A 22276-nucleotide genomic window follows, 5' to 3' on the forward strand; every position below is an offset into this window, starting at 1 on the left:
AAAAAAAAAAAAAAAAAAAAAGCCAGAAAACTAGAATACATCTGAAACTAAAGTAACTTGTAAAAACTTTATCTTGGACATATAAAGAATCCCTATAAAGAAATAAGAAAAAAACAGTCCAATAAATACTGAGCAAATGACATGAATAGGAATTTCATAGATGACAAATAGAAAACATATACATGAGAATATGCCCAACCCCAGAAACTGGGGAAATGTAAATTAAGGCCACTAGCAGTTATCATTTTACACCTTCTACTTTGGCAAAAATTAAGAAGACTGACCAAAATCAAGTGTTAGCAAGGATACGGTGTAAAGAGAATGTTTATAAACTGCTGGCAGAAGTGTAAATTTAAAAAACTACTTCGGAAAACAATTTGGTATTAGCTTGTGAAGTTGATAGTAGCTGTGTCTTTATAACACAGTAATTTTACTCCTGGATATAACTCCAAGAAACTCTTGCACATGTGTAAATGTATAAGAACATTCATTGTAGCACTGTCATAACAGTAAACTAACCTGTATTAAGATAGATAAGCTATGCATTGGTAACAAACATATTCCAATATCTCAATAGCTTAAATGCAGCAAAGGTTTATTTCTAGTGGACAATAAGTATGAGAAAGTTAGCTTTTCTCTTTACAGTGATTTAAGGATTTAGTCTGCTATCATCTTAACATGTCACCATCGAAATGGGAGAGAGAGACTGAGGAGACATGTGGGTTCTTGACTGTCTCAGACCACAAGTGGCATGCCTAACTTACCTTCATAGTTCAACAGAACCTGGCACACGGTACGCAATCAATACATACCTACTGAATGAATGCAAGGGTACAAACGAATAAGAGATCACTTACATCACGCCAAAATGATTTGTGAAAGAACATGTCTCTGACTTGATAAATAACATAAAGGACAGTGAGTTTCTACAGATAAAAAGCGGGTGTAGGATAACATTAGGTACTAACTACAGGACACAAGTGGCAAGCAGGTTCCCCAAACAGAGCTACTCTAAAGGATCCTGAGTGGCTGGCTGCCACATCATCCTGTGTGCTGTGATGAGACGAATTCTAAGACTGCATGCCATCAATGGGAGGGGAGTAAAGACAGAGAGGCAAAAAACCCCAAAAAACACTGACCTCATCTTAAAAAATATTTTTTAAAAGGTGAGGAGAATTTTTAAAAAGGATATTTCTAAGTAGTATCAAATTGTATAGAGGCTAAAAAAAAAAAAGTGAAGATTTAAAGGTCCCCTTTACCCCCACCTCCTTTCCTTCTCCCTTAATCCCAACTACACTAAATGCTAAGGACAGTGATTATGCTTTATTAATCTTTGTATTCCCAGCATGTAGAATAGACCTTGGCACACAGGACAAGGGTACTTCAAAAAGTTCACGGAAAAACAGAATTAAGATAATATGAATCTTCCCATCAACTTTTGGAAACACCCTCGTACGTGTTTAACAAAAGCTTAGTAAAATGAACTGAGACTGGGTGTCTAAGTAAAGTTATAGAAATAGATATCACATGGGTTTATGCAGTTTTAAAAAGTGCCTAAAAAGAAGAAATTGATTTCAGTTGGTCAAATTTTAGTAATTATATTAATGGTGTAAAAAAAAAAAAAATTCCAATATCAAATTAAGATACACTATTTTGGGACTATAGAGTGCTCATGCAGGCAGGCCAATCATGAATAAATAGGAATTTGCCCCTGAAATCATCTTCAAATTATTTCTCTTCTTTACAACTTCCTTCCTTATGAACACACCATTCTGTAAACTGTGGTACCTAATATGGGTGGCTATATTAGCCATATATGGCTATTTAAATCTAAATTAATTAAAATTAAATAAAAATAAAATTCAGTTTCTTAGTCTTACTAACCATATTTCAACTTCTCACTATCCACATGTGGCTAGTGGCTACTGTACTGAACAGTGCACTGTTCTAAACTTTTCTCAAGTTTGTAAACAACTGCTAATATGCAGTCAGAGGAAGAGTAGTTATTTTAAGTCAGATATTTTTAAGTCAGATATTTGTAAGTCAAAAGTTGTATCTAAAAAGGTTAAAAACTAAACTTATACTAAAGTTTTAACATTTTCCTTAAATTTGTCAAAACAGGAAAGTAAACAATTCACTCTGTACCAAGTTGGTTAAAAGGCTGACAAGTCAACAAGAACTAATTTAGATTTAAATGTTTCTCTGAAAATAGGCCTACCAATATATATTCCTAACCATTTATATAAGCCCAGTTGTGGTTTAACACCGAAGACATTTGTTTTCATTCTCTAGAATTACTGTCCAACTTTTAAAGTGTAAACACCAAGAAACAGTAATATGGCATTATAAAGTTTTTCTCTTTCATGAGAAACTTGAAGTCTTTGATATCTGGGAGAGAATTAATCCCTACACCTCAACAAAGGTAAGATTCAGTTTCTAATTTCCTTTCCCATATTGAGTCTGCTAGAACTCTGTTCCTATGAGGAGTGAGTATTCATATGAAAATCTCTGGGCAGATAAGAGAAAAACAAGATGGACTTCAAAGATACAATTCCGTCAGAAAATCTCCGCCTAGTAGTCATTCGAAGAGTGCCAAAATAATGTCTAGTATTGTTTATTTGACAAACTTGTTAAAGAAGCTATGTAAATAAACTTCATATAGTTTAAACGCAAAGGTAGAAGTTCCTTAAAATGTCTCTTTATATAAAGTCCAGCATTAGTACATCTCAAAGCCAATTTTTTCTGTGAACAAAGATATAAAAGTAGTAGTAAGCATCACCACAGAAAGCTTTTCCTCCCTATTATATGTACTACCTGGCCATATTTCATCAGGCAATGAACACTGGACCTCTCTGTAGACAATGAAGCTGAGTGCTTTTCCTTTCTTTCTGGAATACATTTAATTACTTATTTTTTGGTGGCTGGCTGGTACGGGGATCCAAACTCTTGATCTTGGTGTTATAACATGCTGCTCTAACCAACTGAGCTAACCAGTCAGCCCTCTTTCTATAAGTAACAGACCAAAACAGCCCTATATTCTAATTTTCCTAAAATGAATATTACTGCTTTGTAACGAAGAAAAACAGTAAGTCATCTTCAATTTTTAAAAAAACCTACTTATCTTACAAGCTCTTTCAAACCCTACTTCTTCCTCTACTGTCATAAACTGATATGATCTCTATTCCTTCTCTGAGCACTTAATACATTCCCATTCCAGCTACTGATCTAGTGCCTCTCAATTCCTAATATATCCTTTTTGCCTGCTCTGAAAACGGATCTGGGACCTTTAGTATTTTTCTGGCTGACATGAAACTTTGTCACTAGAGGGTGCTGGAGAGACACTGCAGTAAGAAAAGTTTTGCTTCTTGGTTCCAGTGTCACCAGACTCCTCATGAGCAGGTGGTTCCTTCAGCATCAGGTTCCTACAGGGCAAACTGAGTATGCTAGAATCCCATTCCAGCAGCCAGCTTCCTTTCCCCCCTGCAACCCCCACACTCTTCTTGGACAGTTTTGTAATGTAGTTAATGCCTCCATGTGAACAGCTTTCCCTGGCACACTAGAGGGCAGATATCCAGCAACTTCAGCAAACACTGATCCACTAAATGGCAGACTTCGCCATTCAGTGATCCACAAAATGGCAGACTTTGCCATTCAGTGATCCACAACCATGCTCTCTCCAACAAGGTCTGGATCTCAGCTGTGAGGAGAGAAAAGGCTCTTCCCCTGAAGCTCTATTCAGCCCTAGGGGTAGTAGGTGCTCCTTACTTTTGCCATTCATATATTCTTTAGAATTCTATTTACTTCTTTCTAGCTAATCCCTCACTACTCAATTCTCCTATTATAGTCAGTCAACTATTCTTTTCACGTTCAAATTACTATGTGGTTTCTCTCTCTGATCTGGAACTAGAATGATATAGTCCCATCCATCAAGGTACACACTTCCTTGAACTTCAGTCACCTGGCTTCTAACTTTTCTTCTCTTTCTATAAGATTATAAATTGGCTGGCAAGGAACACTTTCCATACGTCTCTGTATCTGGCTGGAAGTCTAAGAGGCTTTCTCATAAGTCTCCACTCTTTCTGGAAACCTAGCAGAAACCCGTCTTCAACAAGCACAATATCATCAACACTGAGAGTATCTCCTATGAGGAAAACTGGGAGAGAATCAGAAGGCCACCTTCCCTGGCCCAAGCCCAACTTGTCCGGTTATTTTTTGCTGAAACTGTACCCTCCAACTTATCCCAATAAAATATAACTAGCTTATGTAAAATCTGTATGAAGTGTTTGTTTTCACCAAGCCTCAAAATTGGCCCTTTGTGGGATTACCTCAATAACACATTAGGATAGAGAGCCATAGCTAGAAGCAGAGAAAATACAAGAATCTAGGAATTGCCTTGAATTCAAACAGAAAAAGTTGCACTATTTTTCAAATGCCTTTTAGTAATCTAAAGTAGTACTGAGATAGGAGGTGCTCAGTTTCCATGGGTTTCGGTTTCAGGACAAACCTCTGGGTTTCAAACCACTTCCCAAGGTCTCAGGCCCCTTCTCCAGGCCCTCCCTAAGAGCAGAGTTACTGTTTCTTGGTAGACCTATTTTCAGCACCAACAAGGGGACAGTGATAATGCAAGGGGCTGGCTTATGCAAATCCAGTGAGTGGCTGGGCATGCTCAGTAAAGTGGAATTTATCCTTTGAATGACCTTCTACTAGGGGTGCTAAAGAGCACAGAATATTCTTGAATATGTTCAGTGCATGTGATAGAATTTGACCAATGAACGTGCCCTAAAAGGAGACCAACTGAGCATGTGTAAGACTATGTTACATTGGGGCCGGCCCGGTGGCGCACTGCTACAGTGCGCCGCTTGGGAAGCGCGGCGGTGCTCCCACCGAGGGTTCGGATCCCACATACAGACCGGCCGCTTGCTGGCTGAGTGGGGGGCGGGAGCAACACCGAGGGTTGCAATCCCGTGGCCGGTCCCGGTCCGGTACGGGCGCGACACTGAGGGTTGCGATCCGTTGCCGGGCACGAAAAAAGACAAAAAAAAAAAAAAAAAAGACTATGTTACATAACAAGGAACCACAACCTTAGCTGAATATTCATTAGACTGCATGAATATGTATTAGATAGTTAAACTGTAATAGCCAAATGCTGGTAGGAGATGGGGTTGTTGCTCACTCTCCTGGGGCCAACCTGTACTTCGCTGGTTGAGGTGTCTATGCTTTACTTTTACGTTAAGCTTACTTTTACACGTGGCTGCTCACTCTCTTGAGCCAGCCTGCACTCTGTACTAAACTTTAAGTGTGTATTTCTCACTTTTGTGTTAAAGTTGGTGTGGGCCCTGCTCAGTCTCTGGAGCTAGGCTGCACTCTCTCTGTAAAATCTGTCTCTCTTATTCGTTACATTGAACCTGTTCTCACTTTCTACTGTGACTCTGCTCTTGAATTCTTTCCTGTGGCGGAGTCAAGAACCTGGTAAGAGGAGGGGGTGGGTTAAGGCCAACTACCCAGCCTCCCCAGATCCTCTCTTTGACATCAGTACTACTCAAAGACTGTTATGCGGACTATCTATTAACAGTCCTCAGTGAAATATAAAAATTGAAAAAAAGCATTAAGAAACTTTTAGAGCAATTTATTTAGAGTAATTTTTGTCTGTTGACTCTAATAACAAAAAAATGGGGTTTGTATTTTTATATGTCTGGTTTTTCTTTCAATTCCATTTTATGGTATTTTACAGAAGTTATTAGTGTTCAGTGAAAGAAACCAGTCACCCTTTTGTATGACTCCATTTATGTGCCCAGAATATGTAAATTTTAGAGACAGAAAATATGAGTGGTTGTTTGGGGTGGGGGTATGAAATGAAGAGTGGCTGCTATTGAGTGTGAGATTTCTCTTTGAGGTCATGCAAACAGTCTGGAATTAGATAGTGGTGACTTGCACAATTTTATGAATATACTAAAAAAATTTTATCATGTATCACTTATATCTGTTTTTAAAATTTTATTTATTTATTTTTTGCAGCTGGCTGAAATATTTAAGGGAATTTTAAAGGAAAAGAAAGAAACCACGGTGGGCAGACGTAGATGCAGAGAGCAAGAAGGACTGACATAAGAGGGAAAGGCAGAGGCAAAGAAGTCTGCCTGTGGTGAAGATGTTCTAAAGACTATGCCAGAGGGTCCTAGAGCAATTCAAAGGGAAACATTCTAAAAATGACTTGAAGAATGGAAGCATCATTGGATTAATCACACAGCCTTTCAGTGGGACTACTCTGAAGGTGACAAAAGTATTTAAAGTTATAGTTTTTCTGTATTTAGGGAAAAGAATCACTGCCATGACTTCATGGCCATGTCCCCTACATTCTATGCTATTATTCTTCATCTCTGAAAAAAAGGTGATGACCATCACTTAAAAAAAAACAAATAAAGCAACTGCTGTCAGGATTATTTATTCTGCTAGTAAATTTTCCATCCAGTGACAGAAACAGGAGTAAAAATGTCTCGTGCTTCTATTTTTAAGAAATTAACATTCTTACAGAAAAATAATTTTTAGAAATCATTTGTTTCAGGCTTTCACATCTCTATGGTAATTCCCCAATTCCCAAACTATCCATGCCTCCCTCAAAACTTCTGAGTCACCCCAGTCTGTGACTTTTATTGTTATTATCCCCAAATTTACTCTTGGTCTCTCTTAGCCTAACCTTTACCTTGCAGGTAGCAACCTTTAAAATATTAAACTATCATTTCATCCTACTTAAAACCTTTCAATGGCTCTTAGTATAAAACCTAGTACTACACACATGATCAGGCCCCTACCTAACTTTCTAGACTCATCTCTTTTTAGTTCTCCTTCTACAGGCTTTAAGTTTTTCATTCTTTCAGTTTCTCAAATAGTTATCTCAAGCCTTCACACATGACCTTCCTGGGAGGATTTCTGTTTGGTGACCAACCATCCCGTTTGCCTAGGACTGAGGTAGTTCTGGGACACAGGACTTTTAGTGCTAAAACCAAAAAAGCCCTGGGTAAAACTGGGATGAGTTGATTACCCTTTCTGTCCACAATCTCTACCTGGCAAACACCTACTTCAAGTATTGGCCTAAATGTCACTTTCTCAGGAAACCTCTGATGCCTCTTCACTCCTATCCCATGAGAATTACATATTTCCTTCTATTCTAACATTCATCACACTGGATTTACTTTTTTAATTTCTGTCTTCACTAAATACATTATAAACTCCACAAGCATGGATCCACTGAGTATCCTGTTGACTATTCTATAACTAACACATTGGGCATCGTGGCTAGTCCAGAGTAGGTGATGAGTAATTATTTACTGATTAAATAAATGAGTGAATGAAAAGATTTTATCTGTGATGGTATCAGAGTTAAGTAAAGGTCTTTTTCTTCTTTAGGCTAGCAGAGACCCAGGAAACTTTGAACATATATTCATTATTCTATCTTCTTTAGGGTCACTATTCTAGAAAGCTAAAACAAATGTTCCATTTATCTTGATTCTCACAACCAATAAAATGATCCTGAAACCTCACAGCTTAACCTCCATATGTTTGGGATGAGACTCACATATTAAATAATCTAAACTCTCAGTTCTCAATCTCCAGTACAAGTATTCCTCAGTATTTACAACAGATCATATTCCTAAACGGAAGATGGGATTCTAAGCAATACCAACAGTATGATCTAGCTCGTGAGACAGTAAGGAGATTAGAGAGCATATGGTAGCATGAGTAGGAAATAACACTAAACTGAGTAGGGCCAGAAGGCCACAGGCACTGAGCAATAATATGAAGCACCTAGAAGTTTGAGGGGTTTAGTGAAATAGTCTTTTATTCTTATTTGTACACTAGAAGTTACAAACCAGGGAAATGACAAGGCTGGGAAAAAAATTCTTAGAAAGTCTCTCCTAATTCATTCAGTCATTCAAGTATTTATTTATTGCCTAAAATGTATCAGATACTAGAGATCAAAGATTTAGTCTTAGTTTGAGCTTACAGCCAGTGGGAAAACAGTTAACAGATGACTACACTGCAATGAGATAAGAGGTGATAGGGACCAAAGGAATGCAGCGGAAAACAGGATCCAGAGCTCCTATTTACGTGAGTGATTAGGCAAAGAAATCTGAATTGGCTTTTGAAGGATGAAAAGGAATTTGCCAGGCAAAGAAAGAGAGGAAGGGCTCTCCACACAGAGGAAACATCCAGTGTAAAGAAATTTTGTAATTCAAACATGATCCTTCTTTCCTTTTTTCTTCTTCCTCTGGGCTTCCACCCAATCACTACTCTAAAAAAGTGAAACAACGACTAAGCACGAAGGAAGTAAAGTAGTGAAAATCAGAAAATGCTTCAAAACTGCCTGTAAGCTAGGGAGTGGGGAGACAATAACAAGGATTACTTAAAAAGACAAAGATTACTTAAAAAGTAGTATGAAGAAATTAGTTAAACACAATGAAGCCTAGCTTTCCCTAAGTTTGGTCAAAAACCCCAAATGGCAATTCAAAATGAAAAACAAGGGGGTGGAAGGGGCAATAAGTATATGGAAAGTTTTCAACTTCACTAGATATCAAAGAGATGCAAATTGAAACAAGATACCACTTTACTACTAGCAAAGTGATAATTTATCAATCTAAGGTAAAACCTTTTACTGAAAGATGAAGGTCAACACTTATTTGTTTACTTAAATGGTTACCTAAGTTGTGAAAAATCAAAACAGGCTATTTTAGTAAATAAAGGAATCAAATCAGAAGTTACCCATGTAGTCAGTCCCAAATTTCCATGAAGACAATTTATATCAGGTCTTTGAAGGATTTCCACTAGCTATAAGGTCACTCGATCTTAAATGAAAAAAGACTCATGACTCAGCCATGTTCTGCCTCATAAAACGAAGTTCAACTATCTACCTAAAAAAAGATACGAAGATACCTTGTCACTCTCTGCTAGCCATCTCTTTATTTAAAGACCCCAAAGTCTGCCTCAAAGAAACAAACTTCAGCCATCCCTTGCTAAGCAGAAGCAGTTTCTGTGGCAACCAGAGCTCCTTATCTTCTCCTCTGATCTTTCTATATACATTTAGAAGACCACCATGCAAGTTCCTGTGCCTGTGTGTGTCTAAGGTTCATGTGGAACTGAATAAGGACAAAAAGATCTGGACTGACACACTGCTTACTAGAAGGTGTAGTCACACAAGTACAGTTTGTGTTGTGGGGTACAAAGCTAGAACCAGAAAGAGTCCTAAACAGCAGCACATGCCAGAAATCAGGAACTCTCACATACTGCTAGTTCAGAGTTAAACAGAAACAGGGTAGGATAATATCCCACTACCCCAGCCCAAAACTACTATATTAGATTAATGTCTGCTATGGATTGATTGAATTGTGTCCCCGAAGTTCATATATTACAAACTTAATTCCCACTGTAAATGTTGAGGGTGGGAAATCCTCTTATGGTAATTGAAAGGTGAGGCCTTGAAGATGTGATTGGATTATAGGACCATGCAGTAGTGAATGGATTAATAATGGTGGCCAGGGGCGTGGTTCTCAGGACTTTAAAAGAAGAGCACATGAGAGGTTACTCTCTCTCTGCTCCACCATCTTCTACCATGTGAGACCCCTGGGTCACTGTTGCCACCATCAAGGCCTTCACCAAATATATTCCCTGGACTTTGGATTTCCCAGCCTCTGAAACTGTAAGCAATAAATTTTACTTTCTTATAAATCATTCTGTTCCAGATATTTTATTATAAGCAACAGGGATGGACTAAGAAAATGTCTATTAATCACTGGCAATCAGGCTAGGAGCTGTGTATTTACCCCTCAGCAATACACCTGAGAAGAGGTTTCAACTAAAACCCCAGTCAACTGTAGAGGTAAGGACAATACACAAACATTTCTGACAAATGCACATCAGATAATATGTAACAGGTACTATTCAATAATGAATAAGTAGAAAAAAATCCAACACTGATCCCACCAAAAAATAAAGCAGCACAAGGGAAGAAGGAAGATACTTTTTGCACAGAAGCAGAGCATGACTTAGAAGGTAAATCACTCCAAGACATAGAACTAACTTCAAAACACTGGTGGGCAAACTCTATTAAATAGGCTTATAGGGAGAGCAAAGACCAAGAAGAAATAATAGTAATTCAAGAAGAAAAAGGATGAGGGTAAATTTTAAAGGATGCAAAGAAATTAAAATTGCAATAGCAGAAATAAAGCCAGCACTGAAAGCAAAAAAGGAAAATAAAATGAGTGATAAAAAGGACAAACATTTAAGCAGCTCGTATAGCGGACAGAAATGGTAAGCCAACTTAATACAGTAATTACAAATGTTTTTCAGGGAAGAAAACAGAACAATTGAAACAAATGTAATAACCAAAGGTATTTCTGGAAATGAAAAAAGAACTAACTGCATAACATAAGGAACTAATGTTTCAGACAACCTTAGTGAACATGTAAAAGATATGATCTGTTAAAATATTTTGATGAAAGGAAAAACTCCTACCACCATCCAGGCACAGGAAAAATGGGGTGGGGTGGTGGTGGTCTGAAACAAAATGATTAATGCAAAATGACACAGAGCAATATCAACAGAATTTCTGAGGAAGTTAATGATATGATAACTATTAAATGTGGCTTTCAGGTATTTCTACTAATAACATAAGCTGAAAATGTATGCTAGCTGACATACACAATAAATCAATTTAAATGTAACATTGAGAAAACTGGCAACAAGCACTGAATCCATCTCAATAAAGTTTAAATAATTTCTGTTAACACTGAATGTAATTACTAATATAAAAGTCTTAAAAGAAGATAAAGTCAAAAACATGAAATGTACAAGAAATATATTAATATTCTGGATCCTAAGCTTACCATGGTGTGGAAAAGGGAATAAAGTGAGTGGGTTAAAGAGAAAAAACGAGAATCTTCAGATATAGAGAGGGTCAAAGCAATTTTCTTTTACACACTGACAAATCAGAAAAAAAATTTTTTAACGTTGATTTTGACTTGAATTCACTTAAACTGTGAATTTTAAAAACAGGATGTATATGTGGGTACTTCAAAAAGTTCACGGAAAAAATAGAATTAAAAGATAATAGGAATCTTTCCATGAACTTTTCAAAGTGCCCTTGTACATTTCAAATATGAGATAAAAGCAAACCAAATTTACAAAGTAAAAAACAGAAAACATCAACAGATGAATGGATAAACAAAATGTGATATGTACAATGACTCAGCCTTAAAAAGGAATTAAGTACTAATACATGTTACAACATCGATGAACCCTGAAAACATGCTACATGAAATAAGCCAGACACAAATGGACAAATATTGCATCATTCCATTTATATGAAATATAAAGAAGAGGCAAATTCATAGACAGAAAGTAAATTAGAGGTAGGTCACTAGGTGCTGGAGGTAGGGAGGAATGTGGAGTTAAGCGTTTAACAAGTACAAGAGTTTCAGTTGGGGAAGAGGAAAAAATTCTGGAGATTGATGGTGGCAATGGTTGCAGAACAATGTAAATGTACTTAATGCCAAAGAACTGTATGTTTAAAAACAGTTAAGATGGTAATTTTACATCATGTTTACTTTATAACAGTAAAAAACCCAAACAAACCAGAAAATAAAGCAGAAAACAATAAATTATTAAAAAACAGAAAGCATTAAATAAAATAACAAACATACCAGAAACATTCATTGTGACAATAAACATAAATGTTTTAAACATGCATTTGGAAAAAACAAAAATAAACTGCATGTAATTTAAAACAAAATGGCAAGGAAAGACAAAGTTGAATAAATTATTAAACAAAGTACAGACTGAAATTTAAGTAAAATATAAGGTATGAAAATATTAAATAAGACAGCAATTTTTATTGATGAGGTAAAAATCCATGATGAAGATTTTTGGCAGATCTTTGACACATGCACCAAATAATACTGCATGAAAACACATGATAAAAATCATCAGAGTCAAGAATGAGAAGATTAGCCACAGACTGGGAGAAAATATATGCAAAAGAAATATTTGATATAAAGGGCTGTTACCCAAAACACAAATAACCCTTAAAACTCAACAACAGGAAAATGAACAACCCAACTAAAAATGGGCAAAGTATAATACACACATGGCAAAAATAAACATATGTGAAGAGGATCAACATCAGATATCAACAGGAAAATGAACAACCCAACTAAAAATGGGCAAAGTATAATACACACATGGCAAAAATACACATATGTGAAGAGGATCAACATCAGATATCATTAGGGAATTGCAAACAAACAAACAAACAAAAAAACAGATACCACTACATGCCTATTAGAACAGCTAAAATCCAAAACACTAGTAACACCAAATGCTTGCAAGGATGTGGAGCAAAAGGAACTCTCATTCACTGCTGGTGGGAAAGCGAAATGGTACAGCCACTTTAGAAGACAGTTTAGCAATTTCTTACAAAACTAAATATACTTTTACCATACAACCCAGCAATCACATTCCTTGGTACTTACCCAAATCAGCTGAACACTTATGTCCACAGAAAAACCTACACACAAGAACCTGAACAGACATTTCTCTAAAGAAGATATACAAATGGCCAATAAGCACATGAAAAGATGTTCAGTATCACTAATCATTAGCGAAATGCAAATCAAAACTACAAGACACCACCTCACATCCATTTGGATGGCTACTACTAAAAAAAAAAAAAAGAAACAAGTGTTGGCAAGGATGTGGAGAAACTGGAACACTTATGTACTATTGGGGGGAATGTAAAATGGTACAGCCACTGTGGAAAACAGTATGGTGGTTCCTCAAAAAAAAAAAAAAACATAGATTAACTATATGCTCCAGCAATTCCACTTCTGGGTATATACTCAAAAGAACTGAAAACAGAGTTTCAAGGAAATATCTGTACACCTATGTTTATAGCAGCATTATTCACAATAGCTAAAATATGGAGGCAACCCAACTGTCCAGTGATGGATAAATAGATAAGCAAAATATGGTATATGCATACAATATGCATATTTTCTTCCTTAAAAAGGAAGAAAATTCTGACATATGCTACAACATAGATGAACCTTGAGGACATTATGCTAAGTGAAGTAAGCCAGTCACGAAAAGACAAATATTGTATGATTCCACTTACATGAGGTACTTATGAGTAATCAAAATCATTGACACAGAAAGAACAGAGATTTAATTGTTTAATGGGCATAGAATTTCAGTTTTATAAGATGAAAACAGTTATAAAGATGGACTATTGTGATAGTTGCACAACGTTATGAATGTATTTAGCACCAATGAACTGTACTTTAAAAATGGTTAAAATGGTAAATTTTGTTATGTGCACTTAACACCACAATAAAAAAAAACTGGGGGAGGGGCCGGCCCGGTGGCGCACTGCTACAGTGCGCCGCTTGGGAAGCGCGGCGGCGCTCCCGCCGAGGGTTCGGATCCCACATACAGACCGGCCGCTCACTGGCTGAGCGAGGTGCGGGAGCAACACCGAGGGTTGCGATCCCGTTGCCGGTCCCGGTCCGGTACGGGCGCAACACTGAGGGTTGCGATCCGTTGCTGGTCACGAAAAAAGACAAAAAAAGGGAAAAAAAAAAAAAAAAAACTGGGGGAAAAAAACACCCTACACGTGAATGTTTACAGCAGCTTTATTTAGTGCCAAACTTGGAAGCAACCAAGATGTCCTTCAATAAGTAATGGACAGACTGTGGTATACCTGAACAATGGAATATTACTCAGTGCTAAAAAGGAATGAGCTATCAAGCCATGAAAAGACATGGAGGGCACAAACGCATATTGCTAACTGAAAAAGGCAAAGTTAAAAAGGCTACATACTGTATGATTCCAACTATATGAGATTCTGGAAAAAGCAAAATGATGGAGACAATAAAAAGACCAGTGATTACGAGGGGTTAGGGGGAAGAGAGGGATAAACAGACAGCACACAGAGAATTTAAAGGCAGGGAAATGATTTTGTAAGATACTTGAATGGTAGATACAGGACGTTATACATTTGCAAAACCTGTAGAATGTACAAAGAGTAAACCCTAATGTAAACTACGGATTTTGGGTAATGATGTATGTATCAAGGTTGGTTCACTGATTGTACCAAATAAACCACTGTGGTATAGGATGTTGATGGTGGGAAGGCTTGGGGTGGGGAGAATATGAGGTACGTGGAAACTCTACTTTCTGCTCAATTTTGCTGTAAAGCTAAAACTGCTGTGTAAAAATAAAGTCCTGATTAAATAAAAAAAATTTAATCTTTAGAAATAAAAGAAACTGACATTTGTTCAACCAACACATACTTATTGCATACCTACTTGTTTGAAGCTCTGTGGAATAGAATAGTACCAAAGAAACAAGAAAACAAGTAAATGAGAAAATCAGATGGAAGTGCTATTTAGAAAAATAAACACATAGAAGGGCAAGAATTTGATACTCAGTGGTGATAGTTGGAGGCTAAGATTGGTAATCAGGGAAGGCCTCTTTAAAATATGGCCTCAGTGTCTTTTGAAGGCAAGATAATATTCAAGAAGAATAAATTAAAATATTAAGTTCCCAATGTGGGAATAAACTTTGGCAGATTAAGAAGATTAAAAAATTAATAGGAACTATTATTTATTAATAAGGACTACAATCCTTACTAGGATTAATAAGGACTAAGCCCTATAATTAATAAGAACTTCTCAATAGTAAAGCCATTTTATGTGACATAAGGACACTGAAGTTATTAAGGTCACTGAAAATGGCTACAACAAATTTTAATGATGGGAAGTATTTCATAAGATATATGTAATTATTAAAGCTTCACTATAAAAAATAATAAAAACTTTCAATATGAAATAATTCAAATAAGCTAATTTGAATCATTAAATTTAGTTAACAGGTATATATAAAACTATGTACATTGTCAACAGAAAATATTCTTTGTAAGTTTTTACAGAATATCTGTCAAAATGGATTATAAGTCACAAAGAAACTCTCAATAAATTTTAAAGATATTTTAAAAAACTTATATAGTAGTTCCCCTTATCCTGGGTGGGATGCATTCCAATATCCCCAGTGGATGCCTGAAACCTCGAACAGTAGAGAACCCTATATATACTGTTATTTTCCTGTTTTTATCACACATACCTATGATAAACTTTAACTTATAAATTAAACACAGTAAGAGATTAACAACTAATAATAAAGTAGAACAATTATAACAATATACTGTAATAAAAGTTATGTGAATGTGGTGTCTCAAAATATCTTACTGTATTTTACTCACCCTTCTTCCTGTGATAATAAAGTTTGGACTGGGGATAACTAAAACTGCAGACAAGCGGGGCACTACTGTAGTAGTTGATAACAATGAAAGAAAATATAGGAGTGAATAGAACTGTCCTAAATATCTCTTGAGTCAAACAGGGAATTGAAACAAAAACTACCAACTATTTTTGGAAAGTACTGAATAGAAGGACTTCTACTCATGTAAATATGGAGTGTAACCAAAGCTGTACTCAGAGGCAAATTAAGAGTATTAATTCTTTCATTATTAAAAGAAAAAAAAGGAACTAAAAATTCATTAAGTTAGAAAAAGTATAACCAAAAAAAAAAAAAAAGAGAGAGAGAAGAAAAGCAAGAGCAAAATAAAGAGAAAAGTAGAAATCAGGGGTCAGCCCATGGCTCACTTGGGAGAGTGTGGTGCTGACAACACCAAGTCAAGGGTTAAGATCCCCTTACCGGTCATCTTTTTAAACAAAAAAAGTAGAAATCAGGGATTCAGAAAACAGAAAAACAATAGAATAAATAAATCTCAAAGTTGGTTATTAAAAACCACTTAGTAGACAAACATTTGGCAAATCAAGAAAAATAATGAAATTGCTAATAAAAGATAAAATGAACAGCAAAGATCTTAATGACAAAAAATATTATATATACCTATACAATAATAAATTTGAAAATCTAGGGGAAAAAAAAAGATCTGGGAAAATGGTCAAAACTGACTCATGAATAAGGTTTCCAGAATAGATTACAAAAGTTACCACATGGCCTGTCTACTCTCATAAAACTAAATTTGTATTAGATTCTTTTCTATCCTTGCAATAAATTCTATACACATGACTAATATGAGTGGGGTTATCATCCCTCACAATATAAGCCTTAGATAATACCTTCACTTAATAGCAAATTTACTTTTAACACCCTTATCAATAGTTAGAAGAAAAAAGCCAATATCACTTAAATAAATGTTAAAAAAAGATTCAATAAAATTCAGAAGCCATTCCTATTTGTTGTAAAGCAGGAATAGAATAAAATGATAGATAATCTCTCCAAAACCAATAGCTGCCATCATCCTTAACTGTAAAATTACCAGAGGCATTTCAAGACAATTATCACTTCTCTTGTTTAACCAAGTCTTGGAGTTTCAGTCCAATGTAATAAAGACCTAAAATAGAAATACATTGTGACTATTGGAAAAGAGGCTAAAGCAACTGTTATTTTCAGATAAAACAACAAACCTACAAAAAAAGTAAATAGACTTTTATTGAAGTCCACTAAGATAATTAAAATAGTGAACATGGGAATCTAGTTACTACTGCTGTATACCTATTAGAAATAATGGAAATAAACCAAATCCACACACACAAAAAGTTATAACATAAAAAGTGTAAATTAAACTGTACTTTTTATTAGCCAAACAATAGCAATTTTTAATAATTTCATTAAGAATGATGGTTGTTTTGATGATAGCAATAAAAGAAGATTCAAATTGCTAGTGATGGTACACGTCAAATCTTTTTCAAGAGTTAAGACTTTTAAATGCTTACATCCCTTGATTCACTAGTTCCTCTTCTATGAATCTATTCTAAAGTAATAATCAGAGATTAAACAGAAAGATTTATACAGAAAGATGTTCACTACAGTGTTATTTATACATAAAACTGGAAGTAACTTACACATTCAGCAACAGGAAAATAGTGAAACTAAAGCACAGCCCTAAAATGGAATGTTAGGCAAACATTAAAAAGAAGTTTTTTCAAAGAATTTTTAAGGAAAACAAAGGGAAACATTCAAGATTTAATGTTAGATACATCCAGGCCAGCTACACAGCCAGCCTGATGCCCAACTGCCGGGGGTCCTGAAACAAACGGGCTGTAGGCCTTAGCCCATCCCTCACCCCACCCCCGAACTAGATCTTGAATGTACTTATAAACCACGGTTGTTTCTCTGGCATGTATGACTTATCTTCTCATGTCCTTCACCAAATTTCTGCTTAGATTTTTCTAATTCATTTTTAAGGGTTGCTTTTGCAATGACGATGTTAATATTTGGTGTGTTAAAAAAAAAAAAAAAGGGGCCGGCCCGGTGGCGCACTGCTACAGTGCGCCGCTTGGGAGTGTGGAGGCGCTCCCGCCGAGGGTTCGGATCCCACATACGGACCGGTTCCCGCTCACTGGCTGAGCGAGGTGCGGGTGTAACACCGAGGGCTGCGATCCCGTTGCCGGTCCGGTACGGGCGCGACACTGAGAGTTGCGATCCGTTGCCGGACACGAAAAAAGACAAAAAGGAAAAAAAAAAAGTAAGAGTAATGGTTACCAGAGGCTTGGAGGGGTGGAGATGGGGAGGGGGTAGAGATTAGGGGTGAACTAATGGGGACAAAACTATGTTATCTACTCGAAGTGAATCATTGTGTAAGATATGCATGTATTGAAACAACATACTATATCCCACAAAAATAAAACTGAATTAAAAAAAAAGATTTAACATCAGGTAAAGAAGATAGCCAATTATTTAGAATATAATTTCAATTTTATAAAAACAAACTATGTACACACATATGTAAAGTTCTTTTTTTTTTTCCTGACTGGTAAGGGGATTGTAACCCCTGGCTCAGTGTGGTCCGCACCACACTCAGCCAGTGAGTGCACCAGCCATCTCTATATAGGATCCGAACCCGTGGCCTCGGCGCTCCCAGTGCCGCACTCTCCCGAGTGAGCCATGGCGCCGGCCCCACACATATGTAAAGAAGAAAAAATACTGGCAAGAAATACACCAAAATATCAATAAAATAAATAAAATAAATAAAAATATCAAAATAAAATAAAAATAAATAAAATATCAATAAAATAAATAAAATATCCAGAGGTAATGGAATTAAAGATATTTTTAAAAAACTTTATTCTTTTCAAATATTTAATCAGGAGAGTGAAAAAAGTTTGGGAACAATTTACAACAGGAATACTTGATTAAATACTTGGCAAAACACAACAAAAGGTAGAAAAATAAAAGCACTGTCTGTTTAGCTCATTTGGGAGAGCAGGGTGCTGATAACACCAAGGTCAAGGGTTTAGATCCCCACACTGGCCAGCTGCCATAAATAAGTAAATAAATAAATAAATAATGTGGCTAACACTTTTACTATTACATTTGCCAATATAACACCTTATTCTTTAATAATTTGCCCTTTAGAGCACCTGAATGCTTTACCCCATATCTTTTATTGTTCATATGTTTATTATATAACAATTTTACCTGCATTATATCATATGACCTAAATAGCTCTTTGAAATTGCTATTATCGTTATAATTATCCCCATCTTTCAGATGAGAAAACCAAGTCTTGGAAAGAACGTGTATCTTGCCCAGGGTCAAGCAGAAGAGCTAGAACTCTGAAATCCTCAATGACTGACTGGACTGACAACTCAACCAGCTTGGTGATCCTAAGAAGTGAAGAAGTAGTGAAACTCAATTCTGATCACAGAAGAAAACAATGAGTATTTCTTGAGGGCAATGGAGGCTATTTTTTTCCTGTCTCTTTCTGTTTCTGTGGAGGTACAAGGATACAAGAAAGAATTCTGAAGCACAACTTCCAAGTAACTTAACACCTTCCCTCTGATCAGTCAGTAATCATTTAACCTTCTAACTGGAAGAGCTTTTGAAAACAAATTGATCAAAACTCTGAAGAATTAAAAGTCTTGAACATGGCCCAGTTTCAAGTTTTAATCAAAAATAGAAAATTGAGAAAGCCAAATGAAATGTTGAACTCAAATATTATAATTAACAATGATAGATTAAAGATAGGATTTAACAGTACCTACTCACCTTTATCCTTGGCTATTTACTTGAACAAGTTCTTGTGTTTTAAAAAATATATAATTGAAAGTTTATCCTTAGATACCTGAACAAATTCTAAGTTCTCTCTTTTTTAAAAAAAGTGTAATTGAAAAGAAATACAAACTACATTAACCATATCTACTTGGGAACCTGCCTATCATAAAGATCAGAGAACCATAGGAATGCCTTATTCATCTGTTTAATAGATATATGCCAACTTCAAACTTACTGTGACTTTATGAACTTGAGTTTGCAAGGCTACTGTTAAATGTCACAAAGTCCAGCAGAATAACACTCTCTGAATAATGGTAAACCAGGAATCAAGCCTCTAAAGGAAGTGAAATATCCAGGAACTCTTCTTAACAGAAATATCTGTTTATAGAAAGAACTGGCAGAGAAGCTGACATCAACAGACCACATTTCATACTCCAACGTTTCTACACCTTAACCCCTTAGGCCAAGAAGACATCCGTTAAGTTGAGGACAATTGATACCACCAAATGACAGTATTGAAGCTGAATACTAAGCCATTTTTTTCAGAGCCTGCAGGAGGGAAAGGTAACAATGGACGATTCAGTGAAAACACAAAATACACTGAATTTAGGTCAATCTCTTTCACCAAAATCTGAAAGTTGGTTTTACATACATTACAGGTCAAAAACATGAGGCTTAGTTTCCACAATGTAAATGTAAATGAGTGTTCTTGGCTAATTAATAACTAGAAAGATTTAAAAGTCAAGGATGAAAGAGAGTTGACCTAAATCAATATTCCTAACACATTAAAAAGGTTTTTCATATATATATATATATATACACATACATACATACATATAATATCTATGTGAGCATGAGTATGTTTTACAAATGCCAGAAAGCGTCTGGCAAAGTTGACAAGTTTTAACGTGCTTTAAAAATTACTATTCACTGCCTTCACCCCAATCTCACTTTATTTAATGTTACTTTTTTGGACAACTTTACAAAAACAAAACCCCCAGAGCAAATTCTTGTGCATTTCAATATCCTGCCTACTTATAAGAGCGGAAGAGTCAAACACTGCAGGGGAAAAAACGTGACGTGCACAACCTTGATCCAAAACACAGCTCGTCGTAGTCTAATTTTAGGCCTAACCATTTTGATTGTCTTTTTACAAAGATTAAAAAAGAAAACAAAAGTTGTAGATCACTTCACTTATAAAATAGAACTGAGATAATGATATCAATTGGAGTTGGTTATTTATTTAGGAGAAAACAAATCACACCTACACTGCCCACAGAGAATACCCATTAAAATTGAGATACAAGGATGGGGAGAACCTCACACTAACTGACAATGGCAATTACTTTATACACTTCAGTAGTTGGATGATTTTATCTTTAAAGAATTAGTCAAAAGGTTGAGCCCACAGAGGAATTTGTGGCAACATTTTGTGCGTGCGTGTGTGTTTCAAAGAAAGCCAAACATGGTGAAAAGCCGATCTTAACTTCACCTAGATTACCTAAAGAAGCAAATATTCACCTCCTGGATAAGATCAAACGAGATCTATGGGAACATCCAAAAGTTCTGTTCTTAAGCGGAGGCCCTCACCCCCCTGTATGTTTCCACCAATATAGGTTACAGATTGGAGTTGAGAAGAGTAAAGGGACTCGAGACAATATTCCTGAGCGATGAAATGAGTGAAAAGAGAGCCAGCAAGGACGGCTGAGAATCAGTAACAGGAAAAATCAAGGAACAAAATCCGAGAGGTTTGGTCCAGCATTAAAGTAAACAGAGAAAAGGAAGAGGTTGAAGTGCGAGGGAAGGGAACACCGAGGGACGGCAGAGCACGGTTGAGGGAAGGGCTGCGTCCAGGAAAAGTTAGACCTCATCGGCCCAACAAGCTTCCCATTTCGGGCTAAAGCCGGAGTAGAAAACAGCCCTAGGGAGCAGACAATGAGCCACCGCCCCAGGAGCAGCGGTTCCAAGCACGCAGGTGGAGGCTGCCCGGCCCGGCAGGGCAGGTCGGCTGTCCCGGCCGCCACCGCCTGCGAGGCCGCGGAGAAGGAAGGAGGAAGGAGAGAGACGGCCCGCGTCCCGGGCGGGTCTGCACACTTACCCCGGGCGAGGAAAGGTCCCCGCCCCAGCGAGGCGCCTCTGTCCGAGCTCCCGGCCGGCTGCGGAGCCGCCCCGGGCAAGCGCGCGGCGCGGGGAGGGGAGGGGAGGGAAGGGAAGGGAAGCGGGGCGGGAAGAGAAGCCGCGCTGAGCGCAGCCGCTGTTTCCGCTAGGCCGAGCGGCAGCGGGGCCTTGCGGGCGCCAGAGAGGGGAGGGCAAGGAGCCTTCGGCAATGGCGACGGCCGGGGCCGGAGGGGAAGCGGAACAACCGCCGCCGCTGCGCGTGGCCACAATCCTGGGGGAGGGCGACGGCGGAGAACGAAGAGAGGCGGGGCCTGAACACCGCCCCAAAGCCTGGAGCTCCCGGGGCGGAGACGATCTCGACCTCCCAATGGGCAGGCTCGCGCGGTGGCTGCCGGGAATTGTAGTTTACCGAGAGACACTTCTTCTTTCGTAGTCTTCGTATTGAGAACAGCCAGTCTCATTTAATTGAGCATTGCTTCCAGCCAGGTGTTTGCCAATCAAAGATGCTGACAGACGATTGCTATTATACAAATCTGCTCCAGGACATTTGTTTCTGAATTCATCCACTATCCGTTTTGCTTTTTTACCGACAAACTCTTAACAATACTTGTATTTTGCCGCTAAATTAAGTCCCACCTCCTTGCATATTAAGGCCTCCGCATTTAATTCACCGAGTTCACCAATGTATTCATTTATTCAACAAATATTTGAGTGTCTACTGTTAGGCACAAGGGTGAACATGATTCATCTTGACTTTGTGGAGCTTACAAATAGGAAGACACAGCAATTAAAGTAGTGATATTTGGTATGAGGAGAAACCTGGGGGAGATTACTTTGGATAGGGTGGCCAGAGTAGGCCTGTTTAAGGAAGTGACAGGGAGACATGCATAACACTTGTCTGCTTTACCCTGGTCTTGGTGTGTAAGGAAAAAGGAAAGTTTCCCTTTAGAATTCATAACCACAATGTTTCCCTCACATGGGCTTGAAAGTTCAAATTTATAGTACCTGCACTGTCCAGGAAACCTCAAGT

At 37.2% G+C, this 22276-nt stretch overlaps 1 protein-coding gene across 1 annotated transcript in view; it reads right to left on the reverse strand.

The window, feature by feature from the left end:
* Positions 1 to 21513, reverse strand: part of PAK2 (p21 protein (Cdc42/Rac)-activated kinase 2) — a 98213-nt gene extending 76700 nt beyond the window's left edge. Inside the window, exon 1 of the mRNA XM_008567483.1 lies at positions 21227 to 21513. The gene's annotated coding sequence lies outside the window, so the exon portion shown is untranslated. The remainder of the gene's footprint in view (positions 1 to 21226) is intronic.
* Positions 21514 to 22276: the final 763 nt, after the last annotated feature.

This window comes from Galeopterus variegatus, unplaced genomic scaffold (genome assembly GCF_000696425.1).
Source record: "Galeopterus variegatus unplaced genomic scaffold, G_variegatus-3.0.2 Scaffold322, whole genome shotgun sequence".
NCBI classification, from domain to species: domain Eukaryota; kingdom Metazoa; phylum Chordata; class Mammalia; order Dermoptera; family Cynocephalidae; genus Galeopterus; species Galeopterus variegatus.